This window comes from Octopus bimaculoides, chromosome 24 (assembly GCF_046866305.1).
Source record: "Octopus bimaculoides isolate indiv1 chromosome 24, ASM4686630v1, whole genome shotgun sequence".
Lineage (NCBI taxonomy): Eukaryota > Metazoa > Mollusca > Cephalopoda > Octopoda > Octopodidae > Octopus > Octopus bimaculoides.
Window position 1 is genome coordinate 6,826,501 of NC_142951.1, and position 15,075 is coordinate 6,841,575.

The 15,075-nt window shown below is 34.6% G+C and overlaps 1 protein-coding gene and 1 long non-coding RNA gene across 4 annotated transcripts in view; both read right to left on the minus strand.

Annotated features, from left to right (window-relative positions):
* The window catches only part of LOC106873018 (ATP-dependent RNA helicase DDX19A), a 22,733-nt gene extending 16,836 nt beyond the window's left edge, over nt 1-5,897 (minus strand). Inside the window, exon 1 of one of the 3 annotated variants that reach the window (XM_014920216.3) lies at nt 5,861-5,897. The gene's annotated coding sequence lies outside the window, so the exon portion shown is untranslated. Of the gene's footprint in view, nt 1-1,755; nt 1,954-5,860 lie in introns of those variants that run through there. The other 2 variants (XM_014920218.3, XM_014920219.3) reach the window with 2 other exon arrangements.
* On the minus strand, nt 5,867-12,066 carry LOC149131179 (uncharacterized). The gene is made up of 3 exons (XR_016238205.1): nt 11,873-12,066; nt 9,489-9,670; nt 5,867-6,003 (listed from the first exon to the last, which is right to left on the minus strand). It is a non-coding gene; the product is annotated as an uncharacterized LOC149131179 (long non-coding RNA).
* Nucleotides 12,067-15,075: the final 3,009 nt, after the last annotated feature.

The following is a 15,075-nucleotide window of genomic DNA, read 5'->3' on the forward strand; positions in this document are numbered from 1 at the left end:
ATAATGTAAATCCCAACGCGCACATATATTTCAATGTGTGTGTGTATAAATATATAAATCACACACACATATATATATTATAAATATATAAGAGAAAAAAGAGCGATGGTTACGAGTAGAAAGTTTCATCTCAGAACTTCTAAGATCAAGATTGACATGAGATTAAACAATAGTTAACTTTTACATATAATTATATGTAAGGTATATATCGATGTAAATAGAAAGACATCACATGAACATATTATATACATTAGGTGTGCATGTAGGTAGATAGATAGATAGATAGATAGATAGATAGATAGATAGATAGATAAACAGACAGACAGACAGACAGACAGACAGACAGACAGACAGACAGATAGATAGATAGATAGATAGATAGATAGATAGTGCGAGTATATATAAAGATTTACAACTGCATCAGCTTCATAGAGTATGGACGTGACAAGAGAAGAAAGCGTCTATAATGAACAAATTATCAATTAATATAACTAAAGATGTCATTTCATTTTTTTATATATAAATATTAGAGTAGGAAACACGTTTTTCGGGTAAGATCAGTTAGTAATTATACATGTATGTCTGTATGAATGTATGTATATTCGTACGTACGTATATGTATGGTTATAGATATTCGTGTGTATGTATGTATATACAAAGTTGTTTACGAAAGTCTGTTTATACTGAAATATACATTTGTGTATAAACACGTGTATACATACACATGCGTATATGATATAGGATATACTTATTAAGTTACAGATTATTTATATATATATATATATATATATATATATATATATATATATATATATACATACATCCCAAGTTGTTTACAAATGTTTGTCTATATTATTTTAATATGTGTTGTGTATATAAACATATAACCACACACATATACGAATATGATACATAAGACATTATACGCACTAAGTTACAGGCTATACAAACACATATATATATATACACACGTTTGTATAAAAATAAACACGCATGCATGAATGCATATACACACAAATGCACGAAATTACAGGTTTTATACATACATATATATATATATATATATATATATATATGTATATATATATATATATATATATATATATCCCAAGTTGTTGATTACAAATGTCCGTCTGTATTTAAACATACATGCGCGTGCATAAGCATATAAATACTCATGTATATATACACATACATACATAAAACATTATACGCACTAAGTTACAGATCATATATATGCATAAAAGACTATTCATATATATACATACACACACACAAATTCACTTGTGACTAAGCCTGTCTAGTTCTACACATTTCACACGTGGTGGTCATCCTTTCTGAATATTACCACACTTTATATACACACGACAAATGTTTATCTACATTATTTGAATATATGTGTTGTGTATATAAACATATAACCACACACATATACGCATATGATACATAAGGCATTATACGCACTAAGTTACAGGCTATACAAACACACACACACATACATATATATGTATATATGTATACACACACGTTTGTATAATAATAAACACGCAAATTCACTTGTGACTTATTATTACAAAGCATAGCTTGGTCGTTTAAAAGCCCGTCTAGTTCTACACACTTCACACGTGCTGGCCACTCTTTTATATATATATATATATATATATATATATATATATATATATATACATACACACACACACACACATATATATACACAGAAAATGTCCTAATTTCGTCCCCCCAAGAAACACTTACAGCTATTAATTTCTCACAAGATACCAAGTCCCAATCCGTGCCGCCTAAAATGTTGAATGTTTGTAGAAAATATAATAATGATGATAATAATAATAATAATCACCTCAGCTATGTGTTGTGCTGTAAAGAAACTGACATACCACGCCGGTCGAAGAAGGAAGGGGAAGGGGGCGGAGCCAATAATAATAATAATAATAATAATGTTAAATAATATAAGTGTCAAACCCTAAGTATTTAGGGGGTGAAAAAATAAATTAAAATATTAAATTTATATATATATATATATATATATAAAATATTATGATATTAAAATAAATAATAATGATTTATTTAATTTGACAATAACGGGCCCGAGACGTTAATGGCATACACATACATATAATATATATATATATATATATATAGTTTTAGGGAAAAGAACCAAGGTTTATGAACTCATCGATGAAAATCCACTGTCACATATATATTTATATATTTTAATCTGTAAAGCTCAATTTAATTAAAATTTTTTTATAAATTGATTTTAATTGAGTTTTTACCTGTAATTTTGAATTTTGCCCCTAATATATATATATATATATATATATATATATATATATATATATGTGTGTGTGTGTGTGTGTGAGTGTGTGTGTGTGTGTGTGTTTCTATGCATGCATGTGTGTATGTATTATGTGTGTGTGGACACGGGTCTTGAAGCGATCGAAATTGTTGGGGATGGGACGAAATGAACAAGAAAATATTGGTGAAATTAGCAATAATCAAGAAATAACAGCCAATTAGTGGACGACAGTAATAATGACAAGGAAAATGTTTATATTTGTGCGAGTTATGTTGTTATATAACAACAAAGAAAATAATGTAACTGCAAACACACCTTAAACTAAATAACTTCAGGAAAGATTAAATCTAAATATTTATTAATAAAATTAATAATTAGGGGATCTTCGCCAATAATTAATAATTTAATAATAACGAAGTAAAAAAATGTTTTGTTAGTTTATCTTATATTTTCGTATAATAATAATAATAATGACAATAAAGATTGCCGCCCAGCCTAAAGCAAAAATAAAATTAAATAAAACACTAAAGTTAAATAAACAAAAATTAATGAAATTAATTATAATTAAGGATGCGAAAGATTGTTTATCTGTAAAATTGTGCGAGTTTTGTTTGCATTCTTCTTTGCACCGGAAGTTGTTCAATGACAGAGAAATGCAGAAGTAGGCCTCAAGATTGATAATACATTAAACCCAAACAAAGAAAATGTTTAAGAAATCTTTCACATTTTTTTTGATGTTAAAAAAAAAACTTTATTTTCTGAAACTAAATTAACTCGTTGAAAATATTATAATAATAAATTATAGGAAATATAGATATTTTCATTAAAGAATCTCTGTGTATATAATTTTGAGAGCAAATTTGGCGCCTTGAGGTTTCGTAACTGAAACTCGACGTTTAACCCTATTATGTTGCGTAACTTCATTCAACAAGTTCTATTGTTTGGGTGGGTAGCTTTTATGACGATTTTGCTCTCGACATTAAGGAGAAAATAGCAACGTTATATTTAGAAAACAGCAAGATTTTCCTCAAATCACAACTAACTGTCTATCTAAATTTTAAAAAAAAGGAAACATTATTTCAGATATCGTCCAAAGCGCTAACTATTTTGTCAATTCAACGTTTGCAGTTCAAATGCTGCCCAAGTCAGAGAAAAATAGGACGTGATAAGTGAAGGCCGAAACATCTTTGATCAGAGATCTGCTCTATCAGAGCTAGCCTGGTCTCCAGGAGTCGACGAACAAAAGCAAAACACTCTATAGATAATTTGATTTCGTCACTTTACGTTCAGACTTCAAATCCAGCCTGGATAGTGATCGATATTGTTTGTCTTTAATAATTGGCAATCCGTCAGTTACGACGATGAGTGTTCCAGTTGATCCGATCAACGGAACAGCCTGCTCGTGAAATTAACGTGCAAGTGGCTGAGCACTCCACAGACGCGTGCCCTTAACGTAATTCTCAGGGCAGATTCAGCTCGACACAAATGTGACAAGGCTGGCCTCTTTGAATTACAGGTACAACTCATTTTCGCTAGCTGGGTGGACTGGAGCAACATGAAATAAAGCGTCTTGCTCAAGGACCCAACGCGCGGCTGGGGATCGAACATACAACCTTACAATCGTGAGCTTAGTCTTTTTAATACTACTGAAGTTCGATAAAATAAAGTCACGAGTCAGATGCAGGGAAGAGGGGCGGTTTAATCAACCATTTCTGCCTTTTCCTTTCTTTTCAGCTAAGATCTGTGTGGCCTTGAGAACCAAAGCCAGAAATCATTGTTCATTAATACCATTATTACCATTCCTATGTGCGAACGACCGAAGGAAACCGTCAAATAGTTGATCGACAACCTAGAAATAGCGTTCAGTCGTCCCCAGATCCGTCAAAAAAAATAAACTGCATACATTGGATAATGCAGTCCCGGATATGCTAAAAGTGTGCGAAGGTGTGTGGCTTAATGGTTAGTGTTCGGTTCCAGGTCTCATAGACGTGAATTGAACTCACGGAGGGGACAATGCGTTGTGTCCTTAAACAAGGCACTTCATTTCTCTCTCCACTTGTGACATACTTAATAAAAGTTGAAAAGATCGAGAAGTCGTCTATATCTGCCGGACAATTACCCACCGATGGGACAATTTTCACCCGACGACAACTACCCCCTCTCCAATATATTAAGAAACATTAAACCATCTGTTCTCAGGAGTAATTGTCCATGGGGGGTGGTAAACGTCCTAGACTCGTTTTAAGAGCTAACACCATCACACACAAATATTCCGGTCGAACCAGTCCTCTGTAAATATAACTAGGATTGGTACCTCACCAATTTTGATTGCTCATAACTTGCTGAAAAATGCATATTTTTAAACGATATTTTGCGGAGATATATTTACGAGGATGGAGAATGGAATTATGCTGATGAAATTTATCTTTAAAACAATTTTTGGGAGGAGTTTTGGAGAGTTCTTCCTCCTTCCCGCCTAAATTTTATTTCCATCAATTTCAGTAGCTTTTTTTTTTCAGTTTCTTCAGATTTATATCTTTGTATCATCAACATTACGTAATCTACAGTCTCGGAAATGTAATTCTGCAAGTGTCATTTAAAAATTTGCATTTTAAAGAGAGACATGAGGAAACAATCGAAGAGTGAAAAATGATCAAAAATCCCTTTTAAAATAATTATTACATCTTTTTAATGTTATAATTGTAATCTCCACCCTCGAAAACATATCTCAGCAAAATATCATATAAAAATATGCATTTTCCAGAAAGTTATGCAGAAGTATAACCGGTGGGGCCATAAAGTATAGATATGCCTATATCTATATATATCATATATATATGTATGTATCTATAAATCTCTCTCTCTGTATGTATATATATATATATATATATATATATTTATATATATACGTGTCTATAATATATTTCGGTTGGTCCAGTTGTATGTCACTCCGGAGATTCGCCAACGTTTTCGCCGGTGGAAACACAAAAGACAGTTTAAATACTAACAATAGACAAAAGCTTGCAGTAAACGAGAACTGACATTATTATTAATATTATTATTATTATTATAGCACCATACCATAATAATGGAATATCTATATCTATATCGTTACAGAAAGCTGAATTAATGTTAACAAAACACAGGCATCCACACGCAATGAAATAAACACTGTTTGTTAATTGCTTTTTTCAATTATTAAATTAAAAAATAACAAATGACATCAACAATGTGTATATATATATATATATATATATATATATATATATATATATATATATATATATATATATAAAAGAACAACTCTAAATGGTAAAATATATTTATATTATACACAGATATATATAAACTAAATATAATATATATATATTCTATATAAAATGTAATATAAAGCATTATATATGTGTATGTATGTATATATATATACATGTATATATATTTACTGAGAAAGTGAATGGTTGATGCGACAATAAAATTTTAGGGAAAACTTGAGGAATCAGTAGAAATTAAGGTAGAAAGGGAAAAAACGTGTTGAGCACTTACTTGAATCACGTTGTTGTTCTTGAAATGTCTGTGGAACAGAGGAAACGGAAACGAGTAACGATTAAAGTTTGGGATGAAGACGAAAATGTTCAACGTGTGTGGGATGAATGATGTGACGAGGAGAAACTTAAAATTAAATTCATCTGAAACGAAAAAAAGTCAGTTTCTGAGGCTTTGTTGAAGTCATTACGACATTATAATTGTTAATATTAGTTTAGTAATTACTTACAAAACAATTGTTAATTGGATTATAAAACTAAAACCGTATGTATGTAGTGAAACTAAGTGTTTTTAATATATTTACTAAATCGTTATTTTTTAACAGATTTTTAGTATTAATAAAGAATATTTACGTATAGTATATTTATATTTATATTAACATGGTAATTATAAAACAATCGTTAATTGGATTGTAAAACTAAAACTTCGTATGCGGAGAAATTTGTGAATTTTTAAAAATGATATCAACTATCAATAAAAAATAATAATAATCACGTATTTATGTTAGTATTGCTATTAATTGTTAATTATCGTTACCGAGGTGGTAAAACTTCATTACGTGTTCGGTGAAACTAAATTAGTGTTTAATATAATATTAAACTATTAATTATTTCTAAAATTTATAGTAATATCAATAAAAATAATCGCGTATATATTATATTTATATCCTTATTGTAATTAGTTATAAATATAATATAATCGTTTTTTTTTTCTTGGAGGGACGGGCGTTAAAACTTCATAAAGTATGTGTACAGTGAAACAATGGTAATATTAACCAAACTATTAATTAAAACTAATATGTTATAGTATTATTTTTTAAAAAAATCATTACGTCTTTTTATACTGGTACAATAATTAATTATAAATATGTTATTTGGGTTGTAAAACTGAAAATGTGCGTACAATGGAACTAAATTAATGTTAAAATTAATATTAACCAAGATTTGATTGTTAATTAAATGATTGTCATTATGTTATTCTAATATTAGTATTACTGTTGTTTATATTCGAAGTCGTTATATTATATTAGAATATAACCTTTATTCGAGTGATAAAACCTTGGTTCTTTATTAAAATTTCCTATATATATCATTAAACAAAATTGTAATATTAATTTTTTAAAAACCTAACAATTCATATTCTAACTTTCGTATTATAGTTATGATATTAAAAAAATCTTTATCTGAATAGAAAACTTCATTTAAATAAAAATGAGTTTATATATGGAGTGGCAGGTTGTCATTGTGATGCGATAAATCATATCTTCATTTTAATAATATATATATATATATATATATATATATATATATATATATATATATATATAAGCAATGTTAATTCTCTATATATAGTTTCCATCGACTCTTGAGAAATATCTGATGTTAGAGCTTACAGAAGAAGCAACCAAGTCGTCCTCAAATCAGAATACGCCGCCTTAAAAGAAAGGGAAAATCATATTAGATATGGATGGTAGCTTGGAGCGTGTTTCATCAGTGAGGTCTCACAGCAGCCGAACTTGTCCATAATTGTCACTGTACTGTCAAACATCACATTCGCTGAATCCATTTAAGTTCAACTGGGCAAAATGCTTAGCAGCATTTCGTCTGTCCTCGTGTTCTGAGTCCAAATTCCACTGAGGTCGACTTTGCCTGTCATCCTTTTCGGGGTCGATGAAACAAGTACCAGTTATGCTTCTGAGTGTGTTTTGGGATGGTTTTTATGGTTGGATGCCCTTCCTAACACCAACCATTCTGTCGAGTGGACTGAGTGCTTTTTACGTGGCACTCGTACAGGTGAGGTCAAATTTTGGCGTGGTTTTTACAGCTGGATGCCCTTCTAAATGCCAACCACTTTACAGTGTGGACTGGGTGCTTTTAAAGAGGCACCTGCACTGGCAGGGTCACCAAGAGTCTTTGAGAGGGGAGGGGGCATTGGAGGAGGTGATCTTGTGTCAGATGATGAAAGATTAGAATGTGAGAGAGAGACAGGAACAGATGTCTTGCTGTAGAGGAGGCCCATGGTTACCCAGCCAGAGATGGGGAGACAGAGAGCAAGAGTTAGCAAGAATGAGGGCAGAAACAGTTCAGCCAGAGAGGTGAGAGAGAGGAAGACAAAGAATAGATAACAGTCACTCTATTACTTGTTTCAGTCATTTGACTGCGGCCATGCTGGAGCACTGCCTTTAGTCGAGAAAATAGACCCCAGGACTTGTTCTTTGTAAGCCTAGTACTTATTCTTTCGGTCTCTTCTGCCAAACCGCTAAGTTATGGGGACATAAACACACCAGCATCTCGGTTATCAAGCGATGTTGGGGGGACAAACACAGACACAAATATATACATATATATACACATATATACGACGGGCTTCTTTCAGTTTCCGTCTACCAAATCCACTCACAAGGCTTTGGTCGGCCTGAGGCTATAGTTGAAGACACTTGCCCAACGTGCCATGCAGTGGAACTGAACCCGGAACCATGTGGTTGGTAAGCAAGCTACTTACCACACAGCCACTCCTGTGCCTCATTGCATTTTAAAAATTTCTACTGCCGTAAATTTGACTTACAGCTGTTTCCAGTAGTCATTATTGATTGGTTTTTCAGTCGTCTTATTAATTGGTTGAAAAAATTGAACAACCTAGAGATCAATGATTATTTTCATCACTGAGATTACAATTTTAACAGATTAAAATTTCTTGGTTTCCTACATCAAGCCTGCTGGAACTCATTACTTTTCTTTTTCTGTTCAGAGAGATTTGGCTCTGATTTCTAGCAGGTTGAATAACCACATAGCAGGTTCCCTTAAATTTGATGGAGGAGGGAAAAGTAGTGTTTTCCTTCAGACTCTGTTATAAAAAAGGTTCAGATGCGACTTTAGTGTGCAGTTTACTGCAGTATCCATACTCTATACTGTGAAATGATCTCATCTGGGTTAGGATTAGGGCGGTGGTTCCTAAACCATGGTCTGCGGACCCCTAATGGTCTGCAAAGGTAGTACTGGGGATCTGTGAACTAAATTTAAAACTTCATATGTATGTATACATAAGGATAAGCATATTAAAAGGGGTCTGTGGGAAAATTCATTTGAATAAAAGGGATCCTTGGTAGCGAAAAGGTTGGAGTAACCACTGGATTAGGGTGTAATGATGGGGATTAAATGAAGTTTGCATGAGTAAAATGTTATGACAATGATTGAATGAGAAGGGGCTTTGGGAAAATGATTGAAGTAAAGCACAATTGTTTACTACAACGGTTAGGGCTTAGGGGTTAAGGTTTATGGTTAGAGCTTAGGTTAGTTTAGGGTTGGGATTTAGAGTAAGAGCTTAGGGTTATGGTGTAAGGTTAGATTATGGTTTAGGGTTAGAGTTCAGGGTTAGGGGTTGCAGTTTAAGGTTAGGGCTCTGGTTGAGAGTTAGTGTTAGGGTTTAGGATTAGGGTTAGGGCTTAGAGTTAGGGTGTAGGGTTAGGACTTAGGGTTAGTGTTTAGGATTGGATTCTAGGGTTAAAGTTTAGGGTTTAGGGTTAGATCACACGCAATAGTGTAAATGGCCAGATAGACCACACTAAAGTGGCACCAAGGTTCAAAACATTTGAGAAGAAAAGAAACAAGAAACACTGACTATTATTTACATGGCTGCATATTGTGTTGCGTTTTTTAACCTCAGGTCAGTTCCAGTTGAGACTATCTCGCCATTCCAGTTCTGAACATAACCAAACAGTACATTGAGAGCTACATTATCTAATATGTCATTCCATATTTCTAGTCCCAGGTCAGCCATGATCAAGCAGTCCCGTGATGAAACATATCTCAGCTGAAATCATGAAGTGTAGCACTTTATAGCAACTTTAGAGTGGGGGTAGGAATAGTTGGGTTTTCTCCCCCCGTGGTGGTGGGCCTGACTGGCCACTTGATTTAACTCCACTAATCAAGGAGCCTCAATGCCTTCATGTAGCCTCCTATAAATAGCAGCTAAATCCCTCTTAAATTACATTTGGCATTCCTTAAAACTGGGGGAAGGAAGGATGCATCATATAATATAACCCTGAGAAGACAAGATAATCACAACTGTATCGCCTTTAATCCATTACCATTCAGGTTATTCCATCAAATATAATGCTTATTTATTCACATTGTTTTGACTTAATCAATGTATTATCTCATAGCTTTGAGATTTTCGTGATGTGATTGTTTATTTTTAGAAGGACATTGCAAGGTAGATGTGAGTCTGGATCTGTCTGGATTGAACATAAAACAGGTAGAATATTTTGAGCTGGATCTGGCTGGTTTAAATGCTAAAATGGTTAATTACAGATCTGCTCAAAGGTAGTGAGTCGGCAGAATCGTTAGCATGCTGGAAAAAATGCTTAGAGACATTTCTTCTAGCTTTATGTCCTGAGTTCCAATTTCACCAAGGGTGACTTCACTTTTCAACCTTTTGGGGGTCAATGAAATTGACCAGCCCTCTCCCCACAAATTTGAAGCCTCGAGCCAATAGCAGAAAGAATGACCGATCTGCTAAATCATCGTTGGCTAAGCAACAATATGAACAACATCAATGCTTGGGCCCCGAGTGGCTTTGGGGCTTTAGCACATCCACACAGATCAACACTTCCTTCACTAGGCCTCACACCGTACGTCAATAAACTAACTTCAAAAAGAAGGTATGTTCACTCAATGCATCTTATTGCAATGTATTTCCGGATTTCTGGAAGCCGGATAAAAAGTCTGGCGCTGTGTTAAGTATTTATGTTCATGTGTTTGTATATTTCACGTAACACCGCCGGTTGAAATAAAAAATAATCGACCGGTGTTGTGTCAAAAAATCAACCTAGCGACTCAATAAAATAAGTTCCTGATTGAAATGTAGCTGCCGTCCATTGAGTAATGCAGGACTGTTTTGTTGGATTTTTATTGTATTGTAATAAAACTGGTACTTATTTTATCGACCTCGAAAGAATGAAAGGCTAAGTCGACCCGAGCGGCATTTGAACTCAGACGAAATTCCGCTAGACATTTCGCCTGGTGTGCTAACAATTCTGCCAGCTTGTAGCCTTCGGTAGATTAATAAATATTCAACAACGTGCGTTAATTTGAACATGTTAAATATTATTTAGCTCTTTACATTTCATGGTTGTATTTTATATTTCAAGAATATTTAGAATGGCCTCAGAAAATCGGAAAATCCAGAAATCCTGGACGTTTCCGGTCCCAAACTTGCCGGATTACTGGTCGGGTACAGTTAAGAAAATATTATCCCAGCATCAAATTAAAAATTATTCTCCTTTGTCAGAGTTGTTTCCCTTCAGTCACGTCAACTCGTTCTAAGTCTTTTTTGCCTTAAAAATATCGAAAAGAACCTGCAGTCTCAGAATGAATATTATTTGGTATTACATAGATTATGAACACCGGAAAGAAACATTTTTGTGGTTCTTCAGTTCTATATTTAAGAGATGAGGAATTATGTACATTATTTACATTATTTACGTTTGACGGATATGGCGTAGTGGTTAAGAGCGCGGGCTACTAACCCCAAGATTCCGAGTTCGATTCCAGGCAGTGACGTAATAATAATAACATTGAAAAATACCTTAGGAATGAGAACCCAGGTTCGAAGTTTCCCCCAAGACAGCTGATGAAGGCTGGAGGGTATATCAGTCAAAACGTTGTGTTAACAACAAACAAGATGAGGACAAATATCTGTCAAATGTAAATAATGTATTTTTGTAGTTGTTCAAACTATTAATAATAGCAGTTAAACCACCTTCAAATCACATCGCATCAGTTTGAAAAAGAGGGAAAACACGTGAGATAACGAACTCCTGCGAAACGGGGTATAACTACAGATTGTTGCTCCACCACGCCACCGGGACTTTATTTCCTCATAACTTTCTGGAAAACATGTGTTTTAACGAAATTTTGGCGTACCTACACAACTGTGACCCCCTCCTTATTATTTTTTTTCTTATAACTTTCAGAAAAATAGGTATTTTATAATGAAATTTTCTGCAAATACCTTTGAGATGGTATAGATTCCGATCATATCGGAATTGTAACTGCAGAAAAAAAAAATGACCATGCTTCTTTTCTCTTTTAAAAATGCTTGTTGTTCTTGTTCATGTTTCAACCATGGCTGCCTCTGCGTAGTTATTTGTGTTGTTGTTTACTTTATAAAACAGTAAGGGGGAGAGGGTTGCTAGCACATCTTTACTATATGGGGCCCTAACAAAATTCGATAATAGTTATAGATGCAAATCTTTCTAATTACTTGTCTCCTAAAATAAAGCATAACTTGGCGATCGGTCGACTTACAACAACATTCTTCGTCTTGAGTTTACTTGGTAGAGTGTGTTTGTTAACTTGACAACAAGGCCAAGGTGAGCTCTGATTGGCTGTATGCAAATGATTTTATTACTGGGGTCCGCAACTCTCGTAGGAAAAAAAAATTTCGCGACCCGCCACAGCACATTCGAATACCACCACGGCCGAAGCCGATGTAAGGGGGATAAACCCTGTCCCGCCCGCAACACGGACAATTATTTTTTGTTTACAAAACTGACCGTTACGTAATTCTTCGTGTAGTTGTAGAGATATTATGCGCCTTCTGCCATTTGAGTCTGACGTGTCGTATATTCTGCCAACCGCTTTATAGGTGCGGAACCAACGTTCACTCTTTGACTAGCCATACCTTTTAACTTCCTAAAAAATAGAATTTCTGCTCCTCTGCTGAGGACGCTCCTTTTACCGGATATATGAACTACTGACGATGCATGTATGGTGGATTTGATAGACGAAAACTGAAAGAAACGTGTCATGCATGCATCTCTATGTGTATGTACGGCAGATTTGGGTTTGTTTACGTCCCTATAACTTGGCGGTTCGGTAAAAGATATCCGATAGAATAAAGCACCAGGCTTTAAAAAAAAACAATACTGGAGTCGATTCGTTCGACTAAAAATTCTCCAAGGCGTTGCCCCAGCATGTCCGCCGTCTAATGCCTGAAACAAGTAAAAGATATTGGAAGGGGAATAACTTTGATAGACTTACTAAAGAGTCTATATCCCATCGCCCAGTGGCGATGTGATATTGAAAAACCCGAAATCTCCTGGGACTCCAATAATGCATTCTAGAACATCCACGAGATGTGCTTTAAAATTTAAAAATATATCTATCGAAGATCAGAACTGGCGAATCAGGTTTGTCCAGGGCCAATTGGCAATTAACCACAGCATATATAGATCAGAATCGGTCTCCGAGGCCCGTGAGTTCCCCGGGAAAATCAATGCACTGAACCTTAGAGTGTTTATTTACTGACAGCTAGCCACAGCATACATAGATCAGAATCGGGCCCCAGATCCATGCGGTTCTCGGACAAATCAATGCATTGATTTCTGTGATTTTTATTTATTGTCAGCTAGCTACAACATACGTAGATCAGAATTGGGCTGCGGGGTTACAGGGACTTAAATGCAACAACACCAGTTGTCAAGCAGTAGTGGAACACACATATACGCGCGCACGCACGTGTGTATACGACAGGCTTCTTTCAGTTTCCGTCTACCAAATCCACTCGCGAGGCTTTTGTCGGTCTAAGGCTATAGTAGAAGACACTTGCCCAAGGTGCTACGCAGTGGGACTGAACCCAGAACCATATGGTTGGGAAGCAAGCAAGTTTCATACCACACAACCACTTGAATTCTTTCAGTAATGCTACCCGCTTCTCGAAAACGTTGCCCATGGCTGATCTAAGACATGGGACTGAAAACACGCAAATGAGCAAATAAAACAGAAGACAAAAGAAATCTTAGAAGAACGAATGAAAGAATGGGAGAATATGTGCTCAAGATTAGAGAACGAAAATGACAATAAGAGAATTCTTAAAAGAGCTTTCCCCCTCCACCTCTAACCACCATCATTATTGACGACACGGGAACCCCTTTTTAAATTTAAAAAAAAAAATTTTTTTCGAGTGACTTGATCTGAGAACGTGTGACGAAACTAGACAATTGCAGCGTGGAAAACACTATAGCCGATAAAGAACACATAAACACTGTTAATTTCATTTGCACATTTATTATTTATTATTTAGTGTCGAAATTTTCGTCGCACGAACTACGACCTGGTCACTTGTGCTGCAGTGAGGTCTTGTCAGTGACCAAGTCGCAGTTCGTGCGACGGAAATTTCGACATTAAATAAGAAATAATAAATGGGTTTTTTTTTAATGGCTTAATATGTTATAATCCACGCTGCAATCGTTAACTCTAGCATAATTATAGCAGAAAGACGGGGGTAGCCCTCTGTTCGTGAATACGAGCTGAAGAAATAGCAACAAGTATGACGTCACAAGTTGTAGCGAGTCTTCAGTGCATGGCAAGTCTTGTGTTGCCGATGTAACAATATATATTCGCACACAATCATAGATGCAGGAAGACAAACTAATACACACACCTATGATGTATGTGTGTGCTTTTGTGTGTATGTGTGTGTGTAAATACACTGTGCATTACATATGCATATGTTTGTGTCTGTATGTATAATTGCGTACGCAAATACGCATGCAAGCTTCCAAATATACGAGATACACAGTCGCATACATATATATATATACGTAAATACATACACATATACAGAGACAATGATTTACTATGTGTACTAACGTAAAAAGAATATATATATATATATGTGTGTGTGTGTGTGTGTGTATATAAATATATATATTCTCCCTATATATGTATACATTGATACACAATACGGGTAGTGTAAACACATGCACACATCCATTCATATAAACACACCTGCAAAAACAGTCGTGCAGACACATACACACAATTATACGTAAATACCCACGTATACAGAGCTACACCAACACACACACACACACACACAGTCTCTCTCTCTCTCTCTCTCTCTCTCGTTTAAATGTTTGCGCATATATAGACTCTTATATAAATCCATACATGTAAGTATTCAGATAAATTCAGTCGTTGACACGTATATACAGGCACATAAACACACACACACACAACGTATGTGTGTGTGTGTGTGTACACATTTATTTATTCTGATGTATACATATACTAAAATACACACAGTTTCATTCATACCGAGGCGGAGACGCCTATGCGCATACACACAACCACACACATAGATACAACTACAGATAATTAAAGGTATATAAAAATACGTACACATAGTCTCTTACGCGTATTTAAATACAC